This window comes from Mya arenaria, chromosome 6 (assembly GCF_026914265.1).
Source record: "Mya arenaria isolate MELC-2E11 chromosome 6, ASM2691426v1".
NCBI lineage: Eukaryota > Metazoa > Mollusca > Bivalvia > Myida > Myidae > Mya > Mya arenaria.
This window is the reverse complement of record NC_069127.1, coordinates 82806865-82821444: the sequence shown is the minus strand read 5'-3', so window position 1 is coordinate 82821444 and position 14580 is coordinate 82806865. Positions and strand designations below refer to the sequence as shown.

The following is a 14580-nucleotide window of genomic DNA, read 5'->3' as shown; positions in this document are numbered from 1 at the left end:
TTACAAACATTTTAAGACATGTTAACGCATTGGCCGTTGGGGCGTTTGGAAACTACAGCATTTTAAAGTTCGTTACCAAATAATTTTAAACTTTAGAACATAGTTTTCACTTGTAAAATACTGTCGTTTCATAAAAGAAAAATTGTAGAAAACTGTTTTAATTCCATAACATATGACGTAATTTTACACACCAATAGTTTTTCAACTAAAACCAAACATGTTTTATGGCTCACTATACTGTAATTTACGTTACTTCAAACTTGCAATATTTTATGACGAAAAACAAGCATCAAAATAAACTGCATCGATTTGATTAGAAATCTTTAATTAGACATTAAACGTAAGACAGTACTGATGAATAAGACATTATGTCAAATTAAACGTTCACATGTATATTATGTTACATCATCAGAAAAGTATGTTGGCTGTTTATACATATTAAACAAATAATGCCTAAAATGAGCATTTATCGTCATTTTGCAATCCTTTCTATTCGGTAATCCTTGTTTACAGCACAAAAGCAAATTACAAATATAAGTTAGAAAAACAATCACATTTTCTAATGAATGTGCATGTAATATACGTTACTTGGTTAAAAATACGTTACAAACAATTTCTTAAGTAAACAGGACTAGATTTATTAATTTCACACTTTTCACATCACAATTCAAATCTGTTATGCAAGATTATTTTGCAAAAACAAAATGAACGATCATTACATCATTAAATTTTAATTTAAGATATGTCACAAAAATACTATTCTGCATATAAAATACCTAACTGCAAATTTCAATTACATGACATACCACTCCTATATATTATTTTTGTTAATGGACTAGAAATATCAATTACAATACTTAAATGGGAATACTATTGCATCTGTCAATTGTAGTTTATGTTATCAGTGTTAACAAGAATATCCTTAACAATGCAACAGGACAATATACAATTATAATTGTACACAATATGTTAAAAATCACAGTCTAGAAATTTGCTGTACACGCTCGTGTGTTCCTTTAAATGCAGTTCTTTTACATGACATTAAAACAACTTGGCATTTGTTAACAGTATGTGTCATATACGTGACAAATTGTAATGCGCATCCATCTTACCAATTTTCCATAATTTTCATGAAAAAATATGTCTACACGTTTTCATTATATTTAAATTTTGAAAAACATTCTGCAATCAGTGAAGTAAAGTTACTGTATTTAATGTTCGTAATACTTTTAAAGATGTACTCTTACTCCCAGATATGATTTACCACAAATAATACAAATGTTTTAATAAACCAAAGAGGATAAGCGTCGAGAACAATTGTTCTTATAAAGGATACCGAGTGTAGACGCAGACAACACCGTATTTCCAACTTATGAGGCGACAAATAGATCACAGTAAATCTTTAGTTCTCACCATTCTCAGAAAACTGCGTGTTGAGACATTAAATACACTATTACATTTTTTTTAACAGTAAATATTATTTTCTAAAATTGCATTATTGTGTAAATTTCAAAAGTTAAAGGTTTTTCACTCAAAATCTATGTTTGTTATATATTTATGTGTATTGATTTTGAATAGAAGTGTCACTTTAACCGATATGCTCGTGATATAGCAACATCCTCTTCTAGTCTGTATCAGATTCATTTTCAAATAAGATGTCAGTCATCTTATCAAGCTCCACTTCCTCGTCATCCTTTTCCGAGTCACTGTAATTTTCATATTCCCTAGTTGACAAACTTTTAATAACTTCTTGTGAAACAATCTTACCACATGTCCACACGATTTCGATACTACTTTTATCCATCTACTATTTTATATCTCAAAGTTGTAGTGGGTAATTTTCATTGAAGTATTGCCACACGTACAATTGGTAGTTGATCATGCATTTTAAGGGGTGCTTTACAACTCATGTTGATACTGTTATAGGAGTCTAGAGAGAAACCTTTAGAACCTAGGTTCTTTTTTTGCAGAATGTGTCATATCTCAATTTGTTCAATTATGTTTATTTTGTTTATCATTCAGCAGACAAATCATTCGATTCCCTCAAGAAGGTGACCAAGTTTTGACAGTGAAGCCTTATTGGTAATAGTGCTTTTCTAGGATTTAAAGCGACGCCATTGTTGTATCACACTTTGTGAAGCTATAAATGGCTAATATAACTAAGAAAAATCGCCGCTTGTTACCTACACCAGTATGAAAAAACCTGAAATACATCGCTCACACCCCTAGGACATATGGATAGCTAACAATGAACGTTTTAATGCCGGCCTCTTGTTAGGATGAAAACAATGCCTTCTTATATTAAATAATTTCAAATAAATAAATAAAATAAATATTTCAACAGTGGCACCTTCAAGCCATGTAAGATTTTTACATATTTCTCTTAGTATAACAGCTAGGGTCTCAAAACGTTTCTGCAAAGTTGTCAATCATCTCTTGGTCGAAAAGTAAACATGACATTTAGGCTACTAGTAAGTCATTGTTGCCCATAAAAGCCATCCATCCGTAGTAGGAGTTCTTGTTTCGGGACCAGATATCAAGGATGTTGGCGCAGTTCTTTTTTTTGCATTCAACTTATTTGAATGAATAAGGGTAATCAACCAGATTTCCGAATGTATCAGGTACTCAATGTAGGCTTTGAAGTGTTGCATTGCCGACATAAGTGTGTGCAACATCCTCGCATGGGTTTTAAAGCCATTCTATCAGCAGTTTCTAAGGACCATGTAGCTGGACCATAGAAAAAAAGGGCAGTTTTGTTCACAATTGGATTTTAAATGACCTGTTCCATAGTTGCCTAGCTCGTTCCATGAGAACAATTTTAAATCTAATTCATCTTAAAAAAAATCCAGCTTTTCCACTTATTTATCAATTTATGTTTATGTTTGTAAACAGCATTTTAATGAACTTTCATTGAGCAAGAATTTAAAATATCTATTTTTATGCCATTTTTTTAAATCATCGAATCTCCTTATAATAAGCCTAAGTTTCTTTCAATTTTCGATGTCGTTTACGACTTGTTTATTTTATGGCTTAAGGTCGCAGGCCTATAGACATTAGTGCCGTAAATCGAAGTCAGATATCGTTAGACTTTTTGACATGACATGTGTAAACATGTGCCGAGGTTCCACAAGGTGGCGTATGCGGCCATGGTGTTATGCGGTTTAAAAAAGTATTAGAAGAACATATTTTTTTAAAAACGTTCACATGATTGAAACGTAAGTGCGAGTTTAAAATCAATTCGAAGAAACTTTAAAAAAAATCTTGGTGAAGAACCGAAGGGAAAAGATACTTAAAGAAAGTAAAGCAGAAAGTGGAAATGTGTAAACTAATCTCGGGTTTAATTTAATTATCTTACATTAGCAATAAACTTGCGAGGTGAAAAAATGGTCATATATAGTTATGAAACTAGCTGATTGTATTAAAAATTCTTCTACTTTTAATATTTATTCTTAGGTTATGGCTGGCAATTATCGGTTACTCAAGTACTTCGATTTGTATTGTATGTGAACAGATTAGAAAATAAACAAATAAACTCACAATTGACGCACCAACAGCTTTTCAGCGCTTTCAGCGCTTTTATTACACAAACCAACATGGAGTCATCCTGTACACATATAAGTAGCAATAAGCAACCATTGCAGTACGTTAAACGACTCACCATCTTATCATTGCCCTATCGCGAAAAGGAATTGTCCATAGATTGGGACGTAAGGTCTGCCACATTTATCTGGCCCACAAGAGGGGAATTCCTGGTGAACCCACTCTCCTCTTTTGGTCTCTTTTAGAGCCCCAAGCCTAGCAAGAGAAAGTAGAGTTAAATAACTTATATTTACCAATTATACTCCAGCATGAACACAATATCTATCGCCATTTTAGGATTATTTTTAGAAGAAAGAATTTTTGAATCCAATTAAGTGAGATTTTCATATTTCATAAAATCTATTTTATTCACTGTTTATATATTATATATTAATAAGGAACAAAACATATATCTCCAAATTTTAATGCGCTACACCTCAAGTAGTGAGAGCAGATATGCAACCTAAGATATGTTTGGCGGCCATCTTGACCTGTGACAAAAAATATATATCCAACTCTCGGACTCGCGGTTTATCACACCAGACCATAAATGATTCCTTTAAGTAATCATAACAAACTACAAGCCCTTCAATGAAGTCGCCGGACACGTATAGTCCCTGCCAGTTTAAAGACAGCCCCGATAACGTGTCCTCCGACGACGGCAGCAGCATTAGAAGTGTGGTTGTATTCAAATATAGGCGGCTTAAGTGGTACGTCAGGAATCCCAAATTGCAACAGTTTGTGTAAATGTTCTAATAATAACAACAGCAGAAGCATATACGTGCTTTACAATACTTGGCCATAGTGCATTTCAAAATGAACGTCAAACAGAAATGGAATATAAGGCGTAAACAAACGATAATTATACCGACTTGAAATAGATCTGCGGTTCTAATGTTTGTACGTGTATTAAATGTGACGGGTACTTTAAAGGATACTTAAAAATCTCTATTTTGAAAATGATACATTTTTAATAAGATGCCCGATATTGATAACATAAGACCAATATTTGAATGGAGCGGTTCCAATTTAAACGATTAATCAAGAGAAACATGCATAAACATTTGAAAGCTAGAATGTACGAGCCAGGGAGTTCAGAACATTTCGCGTCGTAAACCATCGTACGAAGGACGGACAAGTAGTACTCTTCTATGACAGTGTATCCAGTTCTCGAACATAGTTGACAGTATCGAAGTTTCCGCGCAATATTTTTTATGTTTTTCTTTCAGAATGTCATGAGTATAAAAAGTTTGCAAAACATCTTTTCCAAGATAGGGTAAGCCTATATACATATTGACTGATAGCGCTCTGGATTCAGATGAATTTATAGTCTTTCTGATTCTTGGCCTTCGGTGACGACTCAATGCCTGCATGAAACTTTTGCAGAGAGCAAGCGTTCGATATGTTAATGAACAGGATTATGAATATGTCTGGTTGGCCAACATATTGTGCTTTCCATGCGTATCCATAACAGTTTCTTACAGAAGTTGAAATGTTCTTTTTTATATTTTGTGTTATTTGTATCCCAACATTTCTGACGAGAAACATAGATTTGGCGTTACCATAAAGTCGTGAAGTTAACTCATCTCTAATATGAAATGACCAAACTGATTATGGTAGCGAAATATAACTGAAAATGCACTCATTGCTTGTTTAGAAGAAGTATAGGTGGTCATAGTCCATATATTTTTAGGTGTTAACATGAGCTGTATTAAAACCCTGAAGCACCATCTTTCATAATACCGCAATAGGCACTCGTTTCGAAATACCATAACGTTTGTGTGTATTACTGTGCACACTTGTGCTTTCACAAAAGGTATCGATAAGGTGAGTTTTTGGTCTCTTCTGTTACGTAGATTCCATTTGGTGAGTGTACTTCGAAAAAAGTTCATTTTATTGAGTGTGGACAAATTCCGGGCTATGGGACGCATCCTTGTCTTGTCCCTATTTCATAGGGGAAGTACTCAATCAATCCACCCACCAGAGAGTTTTATACACGATTCAAGTTGTCCATACCTTGTAGTTTCTGCATCTCGGCCTGCTTTCTTTTCGCTCCCAAGACTAGCTTTCTATAAATTCATATTCGTATTCCTGATTCCTGATAAAACGCGCACTGTAAAGATATTTTCAAGAGATGAGGTTAAGTACAGTTTACCTGTAGCGGAGTCCCCCTTATCCATGCTGAGTGCATAAGGACTTCGTAATCCCCATGCGTATATTTCCGGTAATGCTGTCACGCCGTCCGCGAAAGGGTTGTCTGGTGGAATGCTGTAGGCCGTCATACGAACAGGGTCTTTCTTGTCGACGTCGATGCGGAGAATCTTTCCTTGAAAACTAAACCTTGAAAAAAATCAAAGCAATTAAAGCCCGTCATGTTATCTTTAACCAATGCAGAACACTTCAGTATTAGGATGTTCAAAACAGCGTATACAATACAAAAAAACGCCTTGGGCAGCTTGTTAGACCAGTGTTACACTGTTGCGATATTTCTACCAACTTTCCGATAAATAAGGTCAGATATGCCTCGCTTTAAATAGTTGCAGTGGGCAACGAGTTGCATTAGTAAAATATGGTCAAAATGTTTGTTTGAGTGTTCTAAGACACATCTTCGCTATATTTGGGTCTTAAAGCCTGTGTCACAATGTATATTTTCTTTGACGAGTTGTGGCGAGTTGCAACTAGCCTGAACTCTTCAAGTGTCGTTATGGACTCGAAGCCTTGTCGTTGCATGTCGAAGAGAAGTTTCTTTATATAGAAATTATTCGACAGCAGCGACAAGAATTTAAAAGGATCTATCACACTGTTAGAGATTAAATTACGCGAGCTACCACGAGTGTTGGTTAATTATAACTCGCCATAAATGCCACAAGATGACCGCGGTTGCCGATGTTGGGAACATTAATTCTATGCCTGCTCATGTTCTTACCACATGGACACGGGAGTAGTACCCCATGTTACTTGAGTTTAAGCGATATCGCTACAACATATGTACGACACTCTCTCGACAACTACAGATATGCACGAGAGCTTATGACGAGTGTTTACGAGTGAACTATGAGAAAAGAAGCCACATGGCTCTCTGTAGTATAAAATATTTTTATATTGTTGTGCACATAAGGTCAGATCCGAGTTGATCGTCGTGACAAATCATAGCAATGACACAGAGGCTTACATTAACTCGCAGAAATCTCGAGGACATGTCGAAAAGGCAACATGGAAACTTACTATAAATAAAAACAAGTCGCGAATAGAAATCGTATCAATGTATCCTTGATTTACTGTAGGTGCTCTCTTCCTTGATTTACGAAAGGCTTTTAATCTAGTAGATCACCAAATACTTTAACATAAATTGAAATTATACAATTTCAGTGATAATACCGTTCAACTGATAACTTCGTATTTGAAAGATAGACACCAAATTGTAAAGTTTGGGGGTTACCAATCTTCACGAAGATGTATAAGGTCTGGAGTTCCTCAAGGATCCATTCTTGGACCTATTCTTTTTCTTACATAAATTAATGACATAACCTTTGAAATAGAAAATTCCTTGATTGACTTATATGCTTATGATACTACACTATATGCAAAAAGTTCAAATACGCAGGAAATTGAACGTACGTTGCAAATAGATTTAGATATAATATCGGAGTGGTGCAAAATAAACAACATGGCAATACATCCATTGAAAACGAATTGCATGTTGCTGGGTTCAAATGCAAAGTTAAGAAATTCATGTGCACTCAAATTATTCGTAGACAAAGTACTGATTGAAAATGTAACTTCGAAAAAATTGCTTGGAATTGTTATTGATTCATCATTGTCATGGAACCTGCAATTTGACTTTGTCTGCAAGAAAGTAACTGCAAAGATAGCTCTTTTAAAAAGACTTAATTACTTTTTAACGGATCAAATGAGACATTTGTTTTATAAATCGTATATACTTCCTATGTTTGACTATTGTTGTAGTGTTTGGGGGAAAAGCAAGCAAACGCATACGAAACGAATAACCATGGTTCAAAAAAGAGCTGCTAAAATTATTCTCTTTAAGCCTATTAAAACGCCATCGCATGAATTATTTAAACAATTAGAATGGCTTCAATTTGAATACCGTTGCAAATATCAAACGGCTGTTATGGTATATAAATCTATTAACAATCTTACACCGAGTTATATAAGAGACATTATAAAGTTATCAAACAAGATATGGATTGCGATCTTCTACGCGACAAGACATTGCCCACATTCAACATAAAACTCAATACAAGAAACACTCGTTTGCATGCTACAGTGGGACAGTTTGGAACTCTTTACCAGAACGAATACGTAAATCGAACACGAAAAAGTCATTTAAAGCCTGCTGCAAGAAGTTCTTTTTACATCATCAATTGCAAAAACCGTTGTAAGAATTGTACGCATAATTTCATGACTATTGTTTTTACATTTTATATATCTCGAGTAAGGTGTTAAATACATGTGTGACTGTCCTACATACTCAGTTAATAAATTTTAATGACACGATTTGTTAACCTTTAGGTACAAATTGATGTAAAGTTCGGCATTGATGTTATAATTAATGTATTATATTCATGTTTCTTTATGTTTTCGTATAACATTTTAATACGTACCCTTTTGAAATAACATAGATTTATTGCTTGCGTTTTCATTCTAAATAAGTCGTGTGTTATGTTTGTTTATAATATGATGCCTATGTCTTAATGTGTTACCTTCTTTAAATAAAGTTATTATTATTATTATTATTATTATTATTATTATTATTATTATTATTATTATTATTATTATTATTATTATGTCCCGTTGCATTTGTCAAATAAATGCGAATAAATGTCGTAGTGGATCCGCCATCAAGCCGGACACAAGTTGGTGTTTTATAGAGAATATTAGGTGATTGTTGAATATAGATCAAGTTTATCATGCGACGCTTAGCAAATAAAAAGTATGACACTTGCCGGTCTACAACGACATTTCTTCGTGTTTATTTGGCACATATATAGTTCTGCGCGAATGCTCTACGAGTCTTATGTCAGTTTAGGTGAATGTGGCTTTGAACACTTCTTATAAATTCGAAATTAATTCTCCATAACGAGCAATTATTTTCGGGCCAAGCATGATATTAATTGATTAATACTTTTTCAACAATAACCTAGTATTCTATGTATCCTTACCATTCGGATTATAAAGTACTGACAGTCCATATATGAGTGCATTACTATGCATTGCCGACAAGAAAAAAGTTCCGTACAATTTCACATCAGTAATACTACGTTATTCAATTGATGTTAGTGTTTCTTGTTGTAAATAATGTATTGCCGTTTTCTTATCGTATAACAAGCTCAATATTAGCACGCAAAGATTCATACCAGTCTTAACAAAATTGTATAAGCTATGACGTCATAGATCGTGACGTAAGCTAAACAAGTTCAAAAAATGGCCGACGCTTTGACACTATTGTTGTCGGTTTCTTTGTGATTTAAGTTGAGATTAGTTTTATGATGTTGGTAACATGAAAAATTAGTTGTTTTTTTTCATTATGTAATTATTGTTCCAAGGACGATTAAATGTGCGACACCGTAAAAATGTTAACCTTCAAGCAACTAACGGGTGTACGAGAGTGGTAAACTCGCTTGAAGATACCGTTTAGATTTTAGTGTCTTCGACTCGATCACACTTACATTTTGATGGATTTATTTATCTAAGGCATGCTTATATAAAAGCATGCCGTTTCTTCCGCCGCTCATTTGTTTCGACGTCATAATTATAATATACCCGGTAAGTTTCGTCTCAGCTTGGTGTGTAAACAGAAAAAAAGTTCGTTACTAAACAAAGAATATGCAAATCGCGTAGTCTGTTTCCTACACAGAAGACACTAGTTTGTCTTCATACATGTTTGAGATATAGTCACACGTCTTCAACGTTCACATGACATGAACACGTAGCAAGAATCGTGAGGGTTTAGCTGATGTACTAATTAATAACAAGTATTAACTTTTTGTAAATATTTCCAAACAAATTTAATATAAAAGTCATACCGCCATTCTCAATGTATGTTAGTCTGGTTCCCTGCTTACTGATATTTCATACAGTACGTTAGGCAAAGGCCAATAATGGCGGCGCCCAGTGGACGCTATAAGGTTACCATTTATTTTACTTTTGTTGATCAAGTTAATATAACAACGGCATTTGAGCACTATTTATATGTATAATATAATGGTACACTCGAGTTTCGGTGATCACATGTCTGGAAAGAAATATTTTGACTTGAGTGAAGTTAACGTAATTTGGACGTTGTGTATTTTCGGATGATTGTCAAGTGTAAATGAATGCCTTATATGACTTCACCTTCTGTTATTATGACTGATGATTAAAATGAGAATTTTAAATGAATAGTGGAACAAGTAAATTAAAATATAATTTCAACGCTGTATTTATTGCATGATTTGTTTGGTTGCATAAAGATTAAATGTTTTATTTTTCAGATTTCCAAGTTCTGATGTTGTAAGAAGTTTGCTGTTCAATGACTTACATCACCTGATTAAAACATTCTTATTGACAAGTGTGTCAGTTTATTTCCATTTGTCGTATGAGTTTTCTGTCTGGGTGTGTAAGCCTTCACCATAGATACAGAATATAAAGCTCGCAAACATGTTTGAACTTTCAACCTACGTAAAGTGGAAAATGGATGTCACAGTGCAGAAAGTATTAAAAAGACGAAATTGTGACTAGTTATGCCCCCCCCCCTCCCCCACCAGGTCGGGAATAGCGGGGTTTGACTTTCGGTCCAGCCAACCCCGGGTTAAATGCCTGCCCTGGGGGGACAAACTGATGGTAAAATCCCCGTGGTTACAATTGACTGGTGCATAAGTTCTCAGCTCAATTAAATTAGAAGCCCTTTTTCCAATTTTAAGGCCAATAAAAATACATTTGCTTTGGGTTACCCCACCCTACCTAAAGAATAGGCGCCGACACTACTGTTTTATAGTCAGTTTGAAAAAAAAATGAAAAAACAAAAAAGTTTGATCGCTTTTGACTTTGTAGTTGAAACCTAAATGCTTACACAGGAAAAATAATTTTAACACCATTTTCTAATGATGAAAATGACATTTATAAAGCCTAATAAAAAGAAAACATACCCTACCTATTTTAAACAAATTTATTTAGGTCTTATCTACAAGTTAGGTGAAAACGTGTTTTGCCATTATATCTTGCACAAGTTCATTTAACCATCCATATCCATTTATTGTATCAGACTATCACTCTAAGAGATATGACCATTGAAATGGCAAACTATTTCTTCACAGTGTCCGCTCTCTAAATTTTGCTTAACCACTTATCACCAAACCTGATGTCATAAAATTAGGACAGTGTTTTGTGACAGTGACAGTTAGCATCTATTTATTGTGATAGTTCTGCCCCAATTTGAACAAGTGGGTGTGCATTACTTTGCATATACTGGCCATTCTGTCAGTAGACCAATGCTTGTGAGGTTGAAACTATAAATGCTCAAGACAAGCTTGGTCCTCACACTTGGTAGAGAGATTGGTAAGGACACAAGATGACTCCTTATTAGAGATCTTAAGGTCAAAGGAAGAGTAAGGTAACCTGAACACAAAGCTTGACAAACAACAGAATGCTTTGGCTTACTATATTGTAAGGATGAATGTATGTATTTATTAAAATTTTCTTTTGACCTTTCGGTCAAGGTTAACCCGTGAACGTGCAAGCACTTATTTCCAACGGGGTCCTTTGTTTTTGCTGAAGGGACAGCATGCTGAAAAGATAGTTCTTTTTCAAAGAGACCCCTTGGTTCTTTTACGTGTAAAGCACAGATACACGGGGTACAACTTTCCTGGGTTAAACCAGTATTGAGTACACCACTTTTCCAAGCACTGCCCTTAAATGCTGTGCGCCAGGCAAGAAAGCTACTTGTACCAACTTTCAAAGTCTTTTGGTATGATGAGGCCAGGGATCGAACCCACTATCCCCCGCTCCGCAGGCGGATTGTTTACCACTAGGCCATACAGACGGAAGGATGACTGAAGATATGACTACCTTCACCAAACAACAAGACTAAATAAGGATTAAGGCATGTAATTGACAACAATTTTTACATTGTAAGATAAATAGATTGATTCTGTGTCTTTGTGCCTGCTCGGCCACATCAGTTGCCCCTTGGTTCTTCTGGATGGGATGTAAAGGTCGTCTAACATAACTGACTGAGCTCTCAGAACTTGACAAGAGTAAACTGAAACCAAAATAGCTTCAAATCTTAAACATATATTTAATATTAATTCATCCTCATAACAATCTGAACTGTAAAAACATAGTTTTTCACATACTTACCTTTACTGATAACTCATCATAATATGATTTGCTGAGCAGGTGGGTGTGACATAAAAGTTTTCTGTTGCCAATAAAACCTCAAGTGAAAATATTTCCGCAAACACCAAACTTGTTAAAAAATCGAGAAAGGAAAGTAATTGTATTATCTGTAATGCTTTCAATTCTTTGAAGATCTGGTTCATAAGGAGGTTAAATTCACTAAATGTAGCAGAATTTTTTTAATTATCCTAAAAATAAAACAAGAAAAGTACACTAAATCATCTTGTGGTATCTAGTCTCAGAAATCGGTAAAAGGTGCATTACGACACTAGACAGTTCTATATTAATGATTTCTTCTGTATCTAGATAAACTCACAGTCGCAAGACATACAGAATTATGTATGTCAGGATGGTCAGAAATGCGTAACAGCATTACCGGTAAGCTATGTAAGAGCCTTTGAAGCATAGTTACCTAATATTTGGATTTGGCCAGACGAGCTATCCCAACTATCCAATTCCAGCGATTTGGTCCCTAGGGTGATCTCTTGGTCTGATAATTATAAAAGACATGTGTTAAGATTTTAATGATGCGCAAAATAAACAAGTATTTTGTTTCTATGTATTACATTTTTCTATATATCATACAATCCTTATGATTGCAATTGCTCAAATCAGATTGTTTGGATAGCTTAAATGGTTAAAACTGTATACTAGGTATACTAGGTTTTTAGCAATGAACTGATGTTTAGTTTTAAAATCTGATTTGAGTATGTAATAAAGAACCATTTACTGATTATAACCAGAACTATTTTCATCAAAACTTCAGGTAGGGATCGAACTCCGGACCCTCTGAATCAGCGTCTGATAAGCTGACCTCTCGGCCATTGCAACCAATACACTTAACAAATAAATGTTTTGTATTGACATTGCTTTAGACAAGACATAAACCCAAAACAGGTCAATGAAATAATAGTAGTAAAAACTGATCACAGGGGCAGGGTGTGTTGTGTTGTAATGCCATACCCCTATGGTCGTCCTTCACAATTACCAAAAAGTTAAAATTATTCCAAGGCTGATATATTAAGATTGGGGAATTGTTACTTGTCCTAAATGATAGGAATTGTAGCTTTTATGCCTCAAGTTTCTGTCTAGTCAAGAAATAACTGAAATCAATTGTGTAATTATTTTCTACAGATAAAAAGTGTTCAAATACCGTTGTTTCTTTAATGGAATCAACAAAAATAAAATAAACGGCAACCTTTAATGGCCATTGGGCATAGCCATTTTTGGCCTGATGTTTGTCGGTGAGCAGCAAACGTCTTCCGACATCAGAACTAGAAATTTGGAAAATCTAAAACATAAAACATCTCCATTTATTTTTAAGCAAACAATCAAATCATGCAAAAAATACAGTGTAATAGTTCTATTTACTTGTTCCAATATTCATTTGAATTTCCCATTTAACCATCAGTCTTAATAAGACAGGATGAAGTCAAATTAGGCATTCATTTCCAACTGACAAACATCCGGAAATACACAACGTCAGAATTACGTAAACTTCACATAAGTCATAATATTTCTTTCCAGACAAGTGATCACCAAAACTCGAGTGTACCGTTATATTCTACATATAAATAGTGTTCAAATGCCGTTGTTATATTAACTTGATCAACAAAAGTAAAATAAATGGTAACCTTATAGTGTCCACTGGGCGCCGCCATTATTGGTCTTTGCCTGACCCGATAACGATAGTGTTAGGGGAAGGAACTCCAGACTAAATGTATGTATGCAGTAAACACCAAAAATTAAGGCCACGCTAAAAATTGCTGGTGTCTTATAGTACTTACCCTGTCCTTCCGAGTATCTCCTTTTTCCCACGTTTTATGTTTTTGTTTGCTAAAATAACTTTAATAATTGAACATATAAACTTCAAACTTAAACAGTTTGCTCTTAGTTATAATAGTAACTCTTTTATTTCAAATTATATTATTCAACTTAGATATTTCGCAGCGAATAATGGCCCTACCTAAATTTATTGCATAAATTGTTTAGAGTTGTTTTGGAATGAAACATGAAGCGTTTCTATATGGCACTATATGGCAATATATATGCAAAAAGCTACAGAAACATGCTCAGAAGCAAAAAGTTTAAACATAAACCCGGTTTAGTTGCAATGGGCAAATTCCAACTTGTTTGTAGAAAAACTATCAACTACGTTTATTTTGACAATAATCATTGTTAAAACTTCTCTGAAACCACTGGCCGTTTTCAAAATAATTTCACGGAAATGTGAACTTGCTTCGTCTATTTTCTAACGTATTCCTTCGATTAAAATTAGTCTATGCAAAAGAAAAGTAAAGAATATAAATATCAACCTCTCGACATTATGCGAATTGCGAGAAGAGTAGTTCGACACCATACGACATGAAATGATAGCGTTACCTATTTGACTTCAATACGACAATATGAGAGTTTCAATAGTCACGTGAAAAACTAATATTTCAAATCTGCCGCAACTAATAACAAAATTCATGACAGCGTAAAATTGGTCGCTATGGATATCATACATGTTTTGAGCTAATCGTAATGGATCTCCGCCCGCCTGGTAGACGTTTATCCCAGAATCACCCACCGATATGTACAGGTAGCCATCATCCCCAAACA

At 34.5% G+C, this 14580-nt stretch overlaps 1 long non-coding RNA gene across 1 annotated transcript; it reads right to left on the bottom strand.

Annotated features, from left to right (window-relative positions):
• Window positions 1-11690: 11690 nt before the first annotated feature.
• LOC128236445 (uncharacterized) lies at window positions 11691-13655 on the bottom strand. Its single transcript, XR_008261360.1, has 4 exons — window positions 13611-13655; window positions 13175-13267; window positions 12389-12466; window positions 11691-11839 (listed from the first exon to the last, which is right to left on the bottom strand). It is a non-coding gene; the product is annotated as an uncharacterized LOC128236445 (long non-coding RNA).
• Between the last annotated feature and the right edge of the window lie 925 nt (window positions 13656-14580).